We start from the raw sequence: 13408 nt of genomic DNA on the forward strand, positions 1-13408 counted from the left end.
TTGTGATTATTCAATGTACATATACATTGTGAAAGAATTCTCAGAGTTAATGAACACATCTATCAATCCATCCCTCACATGGTTACCTTTGTGTGTGTGATAACACTTAAGTTTTACTCCTTTAGCAAATTTCAATTATGCAACACAGAATTATCAACTATAGTCACCAGGTTATTCATTAGATCCTCAGATCTTATTCATATTATACTTGAAAATTTGTACCCTTTTACCAGCCTCTCCCTATTTCCCCACCCCCAGCCTCTGGCAACCATCATTTTACTCTGTTTCTATGAGTTAGACTTTTCTTTCTTTCTTTCTTTTTGTTTTTAGATTCCACGTATAAGTGATACCGTATAGTATTTGTCTTTCTCTGCCTGGCTCATTTCGTTTGGCACAATGCCCTCCAGATTCATCCATATTGCCACAAATGGCCAGATTTCCTTCTTAACCAACTGAGCCACCTAGGCACCCCCCACATTTCCTTCTTTTTTAAGGTTGAGTAATGTGCATGTGTTTGCACTTGTGTGTGTATATATGTATGTGTGTATGCGTGTGTGTGTGTGTGTGTGTGTGTGTGTGTGTATTCACATTTTCTTTATCCATTCATCTGTCAACAGACGCTTAGATTGTTTCCATACTTTGGCTATTATGAATATTGCTGCAATGAACATGGGAACACAGGTATCTCTTTGAGGTAGTGATTTGTTTTGTTTGGATATATATCCAGAAGTTGGTTTACAGAATGATGAGGTAGTTCTATTTTTAATTTCTTGAGGAACCTCCTACTGTTTTCCACAGTGGCTATACCAGTTTGTATTTCTACCAATTCTTCAGGGTTCCCTTTCCTTCACATCCTAGTCAGCATTTGTTATCTCTTATCTTGTTTTCTCTCACTTTTATTGAGACATTATTGACATGTAAATGGTGTAAGTTTAAGGTGTGATGATTTCACATATGTACAGATTCGAAATGATTATCACAATAAGGTTAACACAACCATCACCTCACATAGTTACCTTTTTGTGTGGTCAGAACTTTAAACATTTACTCTTAGCAACTTTCATGTATACAACACAATATTATTATCTATAGTCACCATGATGTGCATTATATTCCCAGCACTTATTAATCTTTAACTGGAAGTTTTTACCTTTTAACTACTTTCACTCATTGCCCTCATCCCTAGCAACCATCAATTTACTCTCTGTTTTTAGGAGTTCCATTTTTTTTTTCCAGACTCCACATACATTGCCTTTCTGTATGACTTAGTTCACTTAGCATAATGCCCTCAAAGTCCATCCATTTTATTGCAAATAGAAGGATTTCCTTCTTTTTTTATGGCTGAATGATATTCTATAGTATATCTTGTCTTTTTACAGAAGTGGTTTTTTTGCTGTTGTTGTTGTTGTTGTTGTCGTTGTTGTTGTTGTTTTAAGTAAGCTCTATGCCCAACGTGGAGCTTGAACTCATAATCCCAAGATCAAGAGTTGCATGTTCTACTGACTGAGCCAGCCAGGCACCTCTCTTGTCTTTTTGATAGTAGATATCCTAACTGGTGTAACATGATATCTCATTATAGTTTTGGCTTTGCATTTCTCTCATGATTTGTGATCTTGGAATACTTTTTAAAGTATCTGTTGTCTATTTGTATGTCTTCCTTGGACAAATGGTTATTCAAGTCCTTTGCCCATTTTGTAATTGGGTTATTATTATTATTATTTTGTTATTGAGTTGTATGAGTTCCTTGTATATTATGGATATTAGCTCATTATCAGATGTGCAGTTTGCAAATATTTTCTCCCATTCCATAGGTTTTGATAATGGTTTCCTTTGCTGTGCAGAAGCTTTTTAGTTTGATGTAGTCTCACTTGTTTATTTTTGCTTTTTTTTTTAAACCTTTGCTTTTGGTGTGAAATCCAAAAAAATCATCAGTAAGACCAGTGTCAAGGAGTTTACCCCTTATGTTTTCTTTTAGAAGTTTTACAGTTTCAGGTCTGATGTTCAAGTCTTTAACTGATTTTGTATTGATTTTTATACATAGTGTGAGATAAGGGTCCAGTTTCATTCTTTTCATGTGATTCTACAGTTTTTTCCAAGCACCATTTTTGAAGAGACTATTCTTTCTCCATTGTATATTTTTGCTTCTTTGTCAAAAATTAATTGGCCATGTACATCTGAAACTAATATCACACTGTATGTTAAATAACTGGAATTTAAGTAAAAACTTAAAAAAATTTATTGACCATATATGCATGGATTTATTTCTGAGCTCTTTATTCCATTGATCTGTGTGTCTGTTTTTTTGCCAATACCATACTGTTTTGATTATTAGCTTTGCAATATAGTTTTAAATTAGGAAGTATGATCTTCCGGCTTTGTTCTTCTTTTTCAAGATTCCTTTGGCTATTCAGGGTCTTTTGTGGTTCTGTATGAATTTTAGGATTAAAAAAATTCTGTGAAAAATGCGATTGGAATATTGATAGGGATTGCATTGACTCTGTAGGTTACTTTGGATGGTATGGGCATTTTAACAATATTAATTCTTCCAGTCCATGAACACAAGATATCTTTCCAGTTATTTGGGTCTTCTTCAATTACTTTTATCAATATTTTATAGTTGTCAGTGTGCAGATCTTTTTTTTTTTTTTTTTTTTTTGAGAGAGAGAGAGAGTGCACATGTCAGTGAGCAGGAGAGAAGCAGAGGCAGAGGGAGAGGGAGAGAGAGATTCTTAATCAGGCTCCATGCTGGGCGGGGCTTGATCTCAAGACCATGAGATCATGACCTGAGCCGAAATCAATAGTCAGATGCTCAACCTACTGAGCCACTCAGGTGCCCCCAGAATGTAGATCTTTTACTTCTTTGGTTAAACCAATACCTAAGAATTCTATTCTGTTTGATGCCATTGTAAATGTGATTGTTTTCTTATTTCTTTCTGAAAGTTGGTTGTTTGTGTATAGAAATGCAACTGATTTTTGTGTATTGATGTTAAATCATGCAACTTTTCTGAATTTGTTTATTAGTTGGAACACAATTTTTTGATAGGATCTTTACAGTTTTCTCTATATATCATATCATCTGCAAATAGAGACAATTTTACTTCTATTCCAATTTGGATGCCTTTTATTTTTTGCCTAATTTCTTTGGCTAGGACTTCTACTACTATATTGAATAAAAGTGGTAAGAATGAGCAATCTTGTCTTATTCCTGATCTTAGAGGGAAAGCTTTCAGCTTTTCACCATTAAGTATGATGTTAAATGATTATCACTAATTGAGCTAATAGTTATTCTTTTAAAAGTAGAAGGTACATATGAAATGCATTTCTTAGCCTATCATATCCTAATTATTGGATTCATGGCATTCTAGTTTCCTGGAATTTCCTGGTCATCCCTGACATCTCTGCCCATGGAAAATTCTTGAAACTGCAAGAAAAATCTTTCCATTTCAAAAGGTAACAAAAATTTTATCCAGGACAAAGCAAAGAAAAAAAAGTTCTGGCCACAGAGGGCTTTGGCTTTCCATTGATAGTGGCTGCCAGTAATGAGCAGAGAGTGAGGCCCCCAAAGGAGATCCCCTGTAGGGAGCAAGATGGAGTCACTCAGGTCAAGCAGGAGCTTGTGTCAGACAATGACTCAAGCAGCTAAGGGGATAGCAGCTAATACCAGATATTGCTGAGACCAGAACCAGCTGATGACACACTCAGAATTGATAACCAGCAGAATCAGAGGAGGTCTGCAAAGGCCCAAGACCAATTAAATCCCTTTAAAAAGAGGATTTTTGCAGCAAACTGTCAGACTCCTCAGACACTGACCCCTCTTTGACCACTTCAAAAAGGCAGCTGCCACTGAAGGCTCTGCCTGGTTGATCTTCAAAGGGAACAGAGATCTTCCATTGCTTGAACATAATAAGCAATAAGTGCTGAGAGCTGACCAGAGCTGACCAAGGCCTTATCTCAACTGTGTGCTCACAGACTGACTTTGTGTTTGGTTTGTTAACTTCTGACCCCTGTTCTATCTTGTTTGTTGTGTGACTTGTCTTGTGCTTTGCTTTGTATGACATGTAAGAAGCCAAGTTAAACATATTGGTGAAATGTCATTGAGTTTAGAATCCTGAACCTGCTTTGTAATTATGTTAACCTTGCTTTATGACTAAATAAACCTTTTTAAAATAAAGCTGACATTTTGGAAAGACACCACTCATGTATGTGCCTTCATAGCATGTGCATCACATCTCCAAAAGGTGCATTCTGAACTTCATGAATTAGAGGTTAGTACCTTGCAGGCAGTGGATTAGGGATGGATATGCACTAGGAGTAGGGAAGGCTGGGGTGGGGATATAAGGTAGCTTTTAACCCATATCTGCTTTTATGGTGCTTGACTTAGCTAACTTCAGAGAGGCTTATTTGGGTGCTCTGAGACTGCAGGTGGGAATAACATACTTACAGCTAACAAGTCTGGGTGTCACGCTGGCCCAGGCCACCCTTCTTGGTGCCAGGACACTAGGTGGCATTGGGAACATAGATTGGAGGGTTATAGAAAAACAAGGTTGTCATCCTTTAAGAATAAATCTTTCAAGAACCTACAGTTTTTCTCAGTTCACAAGTGAGTGTAGTAGCAATCATTCTCCTCCTTCTCCACAGGGTAAAAGAACTTGTGGTCTCAACAACCCCAGTGGCTTTTAGGTATTCTCAAAACAATGCAGAAGAGCTTACATGACCTCAGAGATCATTCCAACTTTTGCTCAGTAGCCTGGTCTACGAGTTGGGTTGCACGTTTGCCCTTTGAGTGGAGAGGGAAGAGAATGTTAGGGGTCTACCCACTGTGGATACTCTTCAAATGAACTGGCAATACTGGAGTTGGCTCAGACAATTTTTATGACTAATAATAAGTGCCAGGGTGGAGTAATATTTAGCAATTGATGTTGCTGCACCTCTTCATAGTGAGAAAATTCTGTCCCCGCCCAAACACACACTGGGATCACAGGCATCTCCCAACATGACTTTGTGTCAGTTTATATCCTGGGAAAAATTGACTCATGCATAAGCAGAGGGCCATGCTCTCAAAGGGTTCTTGGGAAATGTTAATTTTTGAGTTTGCCTTTGTGAATTGTGTTGCTGAGTTCAACTTAGCAGTGCTTCCCAACATATGATCTGAGGACCACCTGTACCATAATCCCCTGGGATGCTTTCTGAGCCCTATCCCATATTTATTAAATTAAAATGCCATGGGGAGTGAGCCCTAGAATCTGCATCTTATTATTTTTTATTTTTTTATTAAAAAAATTTTTTTAAGTTTATGAGAGATAGAGACAGCATGAGTGGGGGAAGGGCAGAGAGAGAGAGAGGGAGACACAGAATCTGAAGGAGGTTCCAGGCTCTGAGCTGTCAATACAGAGCCAGACAAGGAGCTTGAACTCACAAACTGTGAGATCATGACCTGAGTCAAAGTCAGATGCATAACCTACTGAGCCACCCTAGCACCCCTAGAATCTGCATTTTAAAGAAGCTCCCTAGATGATTCTTATGTGCATTAAATTTAGAGGCCTAGCAACTTACAATGTTGGTGTCGTAAGTTTATAGATGCAGTAGGGAGGTGAAAAGTTGGAAATCTGGAAGAGCAGTTCACTGCTAGATGGAGGCCATTTTTACAAAGAGAAAACAAATGAAAACAGCCCATGGAAAGAGTTAAAGCAAATGTTAGTAACATGTGGCATTCATATCAAGTTACAGGCATAGCTTCTGAGTTCCTGTTGTGGAGCATCCAGTGTGGGACCTGTAATGTGCCAGTACTTACTTAGTCCAGTGGCCATGTCCCCAAATGTAGTTGAGAATTCTGTGCCTGGGCAGGTGGAGCTCTTTAATCAAAAGGGGACAGATGATGGTCATAGCACTATCACATCATCTATCAAAAGCCTAACTGATCAATATTTCTCCACAGCCTGTGGAGTCCCTTTGACTTCTGTGTCATTTCCATTTGTTTTTTGTGCCCTATAGATAACCAGTGTGTGGTTTGTTTGTTTGTTTGTTTTCAGCTCTGTGGTTCTTATTACGATTGCAAGACACCCTCAGTAATAACCATCAGGAAACTTGTGGGAAAAAACTATACTATTTACATGTTCTGGAAATTACATGGCACACATGGGGCCACACAGTAAGGTCACAGGTGGAGAGACAGAGAGAGAGGGGGGTATGAGAGAGAGCAAGCACAGGCCTGGAGTTCTGCGTTTATTAAAGTTGAGAGTGAGGTTTTGCAGGATCATTATTTACTGGTGAATTTAAAACAGAAGAGCAGGAATTTAAAGTGCCGGAAGAGAAAAAATAAATGGCCCAAATGCTCAGTTGTTGAAACCAACCAAGATCTCTAAAACAGAAGAGCCTTGGTGGGGGTAGGGGATAGGAGAGTGGCCTGGTTCCTTATCTAGTCCCATGGTTGGCAATGCGTTTATTCAAGGTAGCCATCTTTGAAGTGGATGCCCAGGCAATCAAAGCTTCTGTCAGGCACTTGCATTACCAAAAAGAAAACCCGGGGCGCCTTGGTGGTTCAGTTGGTTAAGCGACTCTTGATTTCGGCTCAGTTCCTGATCTTACAGTTTGTGAGATCAAGCTCCATATCAGGTTCTGCACTGATAATGCAGAGTCTTGGGATTATCTCTCCCTCTCTCTCTCTGCCCCTTCCCTGCTTGCATGTTCTCTCTCTCTCTATCAAAATAAAGAAATAAACATAAAAAAAAAAAAAAGAAAAGAAAAGACAAACCTACTGTTGGGGCTTACACTATACCATTTTAACCTTTCCAGTGTTCCTTTTCCTTTGCATGGATCCAGCCACCCTGGGAAAGAAGAGAGGGCAGAGTTAAGCTTTAAAACGTCTCTTATTTTACATTCATTGATATTTGGAAAATCCATATTTTTATCAAGGGCTTTCTAAAGACTGAAATAGAATATTAGCAATACAAACCTTACACTAAACTCAGTAAATGAGGTCTTGGTGTAATTCTTCTGAGAGGCTAGAAAACTCTAACTTCAAGGCTCATTGCACAGAAACCCAGGGGCAATGTTGCTAGGAACTACTCTAATACACTGGCAGTTATGATTTCACAAGGTCTCTCAAATTCACCCTCCCTTGCTGTTTCCCAGGTGCCACTCCAGCCAAGCTTTCATCACACCCTTACCACATTATTGCTGACACTTCCTGGTTGGGTCCTCCCCTTCTAGCACCTCCTGAAAGCCAAACTCTTTCTCATACACTTAAAAAAATGTTGCTCCATCTTGGGAACTTCCCATCATTTATCAAGAGCATTCTAAATTCTTAAGAATAGCACTCGAGTACCTAGGGTTATTCCTGAGCCAGCCTTCTCTTTCAGAACTTCCTTGCAGCTGGGTCTTCTTCATGTCTCTCATACCTCTTCCTCATTCTCATTTTCACCTCCATGCTCTTGCTCGTCCAGTGCCCCTTGACAGGGATGTTCTTCTTCTTCTCCATCAGTTTACATTCACTACTGCTTCGAAACCACGCCACACAGAGCCTCTGTGTTTCCCCCCTCGTTCTTGGTTTGCATTGCATATTCCTGTTACCTCACTTACTGCGCTTACGTTCCACTTATCCTCTCCATGATCTGATTGTAATCAGAGACTTCCATGACAGAGACTGCTGTCTTGGCTGTTACCCAGCGTATCTCCTAGACTGTCAAACAGAGCAGCTGCCCCACAAATGGGTGAGCAAGTCCATAGGTCTCGCCACTTTCTTATTGGGAAAAGGGGGCTACTGGTCACTGTAGACTTCTGGAGTCCTTGAAGGTTGCTGGCTGAATATGTCTTGTTCAAATTCTCTGCTTTGCAAGAAAGGAAACTGAGGATCACTTTGGATTCACAGTGCTTGTTAATCACAGGACTGACACTAAATTTAACTACCAGTTTGAATGGCCTTTTCTTAAGAATCCCATATAAAGAAAAACCCAGTCAACCGCATGGCTGGCGGGTTTTAACACCTTCTGATGTCCATCTGCCTATTCATGTCTCTCTAATGATAGAACACAATTTCACATATGCAAGAATGGTAAGGGTAACATTTTCCTTTTCTTTTCCATTTTTCCTTTTCTTTATACAGATAAGCTGGGCTTATATTTTCCAGATAAGTTGAAAAATATTTTCTGTTTTTTCATACAAAATAGCTGTGCTCCAGAGAGACGAGCAGTTTACTGGCAAGAAAAGCAGGGCACCCCTGCCAATGTTGGGTAGCCAAAGCCTTGGCAGCCTCTGTCTTGGGCAGCAACTGAGGACAAGCCAGGGAGCTGGCCAGAATTGAGAGACCTGTGAAACAATTAAAGTGGGGTTTGACAAGCAAAGAGAGCCCTTATTTGGCCTTCATTATATTTCTTTACATATGTGGCATTTTTAAAAAAGGTTATTTATTTATTTTGGGGGGGGGGAGAGAGAGAGAGAGAGAGAGAGAGAGAGAGAGAGAGAGCCAGAGAGCCAGAGAGCCAGGCGAACAGAGGATCCAAAGTGGGCTCTGTGCTGACAGCATTGGGCCCAATGTGGGGCTTGAACTCATGACCCATGAGATCTTGAGCTAAGTGAAGGTCAGGCGCTTAACCGACTAGACTACCCAGGTGCCGCCACATATCTAGGTTTAAATATAATTCACACAACCCTAATCACAACCTTTAACATTGTGTCTTGAACTGATTATCTATTTTTTACCTTGCAATATGTTTAAAAGGATTTGAATCAGCATGCCTAGGTGCTTCAAACACAGCAACAATATGACCAAATGTAATTGAGGCTATTGGGAATGGAGGAGAGAAGGGAAATAAGAGTAAGAAGAAAAAAAATGAAGCCGAGGTGAAGTTATTACACTGAATGCTGGCTTTTCTAAGGTAGGGTTAGTTGCCAGAGGCAAGTTACAGATTTGGATTTTAAGGTCCTTGGAGCCAAAGCAAAGAGGGAAATAAAATTAGGTCAATAATTCATGGAGAAGAAAAAATGAAACATACTAGTTTCTTTTGATAAGCACAGCTATTCCCTGATAGACATTTCTTCCATGGTCCCATAAAGAGGAGATATGTAAAGCAGTGACAGAGCTGTCTTCAACACATCCCTATGGTAAATGCAAGTTCCAGAAGACTTAGATATCCTGTTTTCTATATACTGGCTAGTCCAGAAAAAGCAGTTTCAAGTAGCATGATCAGCATGAAAATTCCTTGAGTTACTTAATTCAAAGATAACATCTAAAGTATCTAGAATACTAGATTCATTGGATCTCTTGTAGATATTCTTCCATAAACGTTTCTTACAGATGGGCAGCCAGGAGGTAAAGGTTATACCCCTTGACAAGTCGCTGGGCTTCAGATTCTCTGCACTGCTGGCCAAGGGCTGGTCCAGATGTTTCGACAGTTTGACCAGTCATTCATCTAATATGTTCTTATAAATTAGTTGTTTGGCAGTCTGTATGCCTGGTCTGAATTTAGGCTTAAGGCCTAGTAGTTTGATCTAAGCTGGTACAGGTACGAGGCTTCTAGGTTACACAATTCCAGGGATGTTATTCACAGCATATGCTTTAAAAAAAAATTTTTTTTTTAACATTTACTTATTTTTGAAAGATGGAGACAGAGTGTGAGCAGGGGAGGGGTAGAGAGAGGGAGACACAGAATCTGAAGCAGGCTCCAGGCTCTGAGCTGTCAGCACAGTGCATGATGCGGAGCTCGAACCCACAAACAGAGAGATCACGACCTGAGCCATAGTCAGCCACTTAACCGACTGAGCCACCCAGGTGTCCCTATTCATGCTATCTTCTAAAATGGAGCTCACGTTTGCAGGATGTTTTTCCTACGGATACTTTCTTATTTTCAGTAAAAATGTGCATAAAGGGGGAGAAGGCTTTTATGGGATGAATTTAAATTCACCCACGTTTTCAAAGGAGGGCTCACTGGAGGTAGAAAGCCTAGCAAGTAATACAATGGGTTTTCAAGTTAGAGATGGCTGGGTTCAAGAATGTGGACATGTGACTTCACCTTTTTGAGGACCAGTTTCATTGTCTGTGAAATGTAGCAACAACAACCACTTCACAGGGCTGTGAGGATTAAATAGAAAATGTATGTAGAGTATTTCACGCAGTGTCTGGCATATGTGTAATGTTCTATAAATGGAAGCTAGTTGCATTTTCATTTCCAGATATCCTAGCAACCGTCCTTACATTTTGCATCCTCAGCTGCATCTTGAAGGATCTAGAAATATAAAAAGAGATGAAGGAAAGAAAACAGATTAGAAGAATGCATTTGTGGGGGGCGCCTGGGTGGCGCAGTCGGTTAAGCGTCCGACTTCAGCCAGGTCACGATCTCGCGGTCCGTGAGTTCGAGCCCCGCATCGGGCTCTGGGCTGATGGCTCAGAGCCTGGAGCCTGTTTCCGATTCTGTGTCTCCCTCTCTCTCTGCCCCTCCCCCGTTCATGCTCTGTCTCTCTCTGTCCCAAAAATAAATAAATGTTGAAAAAAAAAATTAAAAAAAAAAAAGAATGCATTTGTATTTTTGGATTAATTTTTAATATTTGAGGTTAATGAGATTAAAAAGTCTCATCATTATAACCAAACCAGGCTGGGTACCTAAGTATTTTTTTCTTCTTTTTTTCCTTATGTAAAGTGGGTCCTTAGTGGAGATATTGGGTGAGTAATGCTGGATGGTCTCTTGATTGCAGGGTCTACTTCTGATGACTCCCTCCATCTTCTGGTTCTTATCTTTCTGTGTCCCATGACTTGGTCCTCCCGTTTCCCAAGTCAGAAAGATGGGTGTCACCCTCCACTTTCTTTGCTCACTCTCAAGCCCCCTTATCAAGTGTTCACCACCTCCTGTCAGTTACAATGGACTCCATCTACTGCTTTCCATTGGGATTGCACCACCCTCATTCAGGCCTTGATTATGTCTCTCTTGAATAATTGCAGTGGCTTCCCCTGTCTCCTCCTTTGACTGTGCTTCTCTTCACGCATGCTCTCCCCTCTTTGCCTATGCTCCATTCTTACACAACAGCCAAATATGTTTTCAAAAAAGCAAATGTGGGGCACCTGGGTGACACAGTCAGCTAAGCGTCTGATTTCGACTCTGGTCATAATCTCAAGGTTTGTAAATTTCATCCCATGTCAGGGTCTCTGCTTTTAGTGCAGAGTCTGCTTGGGATCCTGTGTCCTCCTCTCTCTCTGCCCCTGCCCTGTGTGCAAACTTGTTCTCTCTCTGTCTCTCTCTCAAAAATAAACATTAACAACAACAAAAAAGCAAATCTGAATATATTGTTTCCTTAGTTAAAATCCTTTGATAGCATTTTATTGTTCTCAGGATATAATTCTCACTCTTTAACATGGCTTATAAGAATTTTAAATTTTTTAAAAAAGTTTATTTACTTGAGAGAGAGAGAGAGAGAGCGAGAGCACGAATGAGAGAGAGGGACAGAGGAAGAGAGAAAGAGCATCCCAAGCAGGCTCCATGCTCAGTGTGGAAACACGTGGGGCTCGATCCCATGACCCTGGGATCATGACCTGCGATGAAATCAAGAGTTAGAGGTTTAACCTACTGAGACATCCAGGTGCCCTTATAAGACCTTTCTGGGGCGCCTGGGTGGCTCACTCGGTTAAGCGCCAACTTCGGCTCAGGTCATGATCTCGTGGTTCGTGAGTTCAAGCCCCGCATTAGGCTTTGTGTTGCCAGCTCAGAGCCTGAAGCCTGCTTCGGATTCTGTGTCTCCCTCTCTCTCCGCTCCTTCCCCACTTGCGCTCTGTCTCTCAAAAATGAAATAAACATTAAAAAAAATTTTTTTTTAAAAGGACCTTTCTGATTTGGTTCTTGCAAAATTCTCCTAGGGTGCCTTATTCTTTGCTTCTTTGCTCATGCCTTCTCTATGCTTCCATTTGCCTGATTCCTCTTTATCAGGCCTGTTATGGACTAAATTATGTATCTCCCCATTCATATGTTGAAGCTCTAATTTCTAGTACCTCAGAATATGACTGTATTGAAAGATAGGGCCTTTAAAGATGTGATTAAGTTAAAATGAGGTCACTAGGGTGGGCCCTAACCCAATATGCCTGGTGTCCTTACAAGAAAAGGAAATTAGGACACAAATATACAGGCCATGGAAAGACAAAGAGAAGATGACCATAGAAAAGCCAAGGCGGGAGGCCTCAGTAGAAAGCAACCCTGCTGACACCTTGATCTCAGATTTCTAGCCTCCAAAATTGTGAGAAAACAAATTTCTGTTGGTTAAGGCACCCAGTCTGTGGGTGCCTTTGTTCTGGCAGCCCTAGAAAACTAATACAAGGAAGGCCTCGCTGAAATGTTATTTCCCATCCCATCCCTCCAACCCACCTCTGACATCTGTGTGTCTCTGCTGCATACTCCTGTAGCGCTTTGTAATTTCTCTATCAGAGCTTTTACCACAGTGTTTTAGAATTGCCTGTTTTGCTTTTTCTGTTGTTTTCGATTGTTTATTTCGCTTTTGTGTGTTTGGTCTGTACTGTCTAAGCCATAAGCTTCTTAGGCAGGGACCATATCTGTTTTGCTCACAGTTTTATCCTTAGTGCCTCACACAGTGTTTTACACATTCCAGGCATTCAGTAAATAGTTGAATACAGGGGGCGAATGAATTGAGGATGATTAAAATCCTGGAGGTTAAACTAATGTTAATTGAAGGTCACCTAGAGCTAGAGACTCAGGATGTAATTTTGACTGTCAGAGTTGCTTAAAAGAACATTAACTAGGTTATAGTTCTCAGCACAAAGATAGCAACCATCCTCCTTCTACCATTCTAGTTACAAAGCAATACTCAAAACAAACAGAAGATAGCAGAAGATGACATCTTTGAATGAAGCAAACCACTTTAAAACTCCGAATGGAGGGGCGCCTGGGTGGCGCAGTCGGTTAAGCGTCCGACTTCAGCCAGGTCACGATCTCGCGGTCCGTGAGTTCAAGCCCCGCGTCGGCCTCTGGGCTGATGGCTCGGAGCCTGGAGCCTGTTTCCGAATCTGTGTCTCCCTCTCTCTCTGCCCCTCCCCTGTTCATGCTCTGTCTCTCTCTGTCCCAAAAATAAATAAAAAACGTTGAAAAAAAATATTTAAAACTCCGAATGGAGCTTAAGATAACTGATTCAGATATACGAAGAAAAGCAGAGTGGCTGTAGGTTGAAATCAGGCCCTGATTCAGTAATGACAGGTGGGTTCTTATCCTTCACATTCATTATTCTTCCCCAGGCATGACTGGGTCAAGTTCCATTCCTCCTTCTAAGTACCATTGTTCTGCCTCATCTAATCTGCAAGCCTGTATGAGTAGGTGCGGCTGTCAGACAGCCAGAGCAGAGCCTGGAGACAAAGGGTGGAGTCAGGAGTTATGAAGTCCAGGACAAGTAGTCAGACCAGAATTCTACGCAATCAGTTCCT

This window comes from Puma concolor, chromosome C2 (assembly GCF_028749965.1).
Source record: "Puma concolor isolate L17-30 chromosome C2, mPumCon1.1.hap2, whole genome shotgun sequence".
NCBI classification, from domain to species: domain Eukaryota; kingdom Metazoa; phylum Chordata; class Mammalia; order Carnivora; family Felidae; genus Puma; species Puma concolor.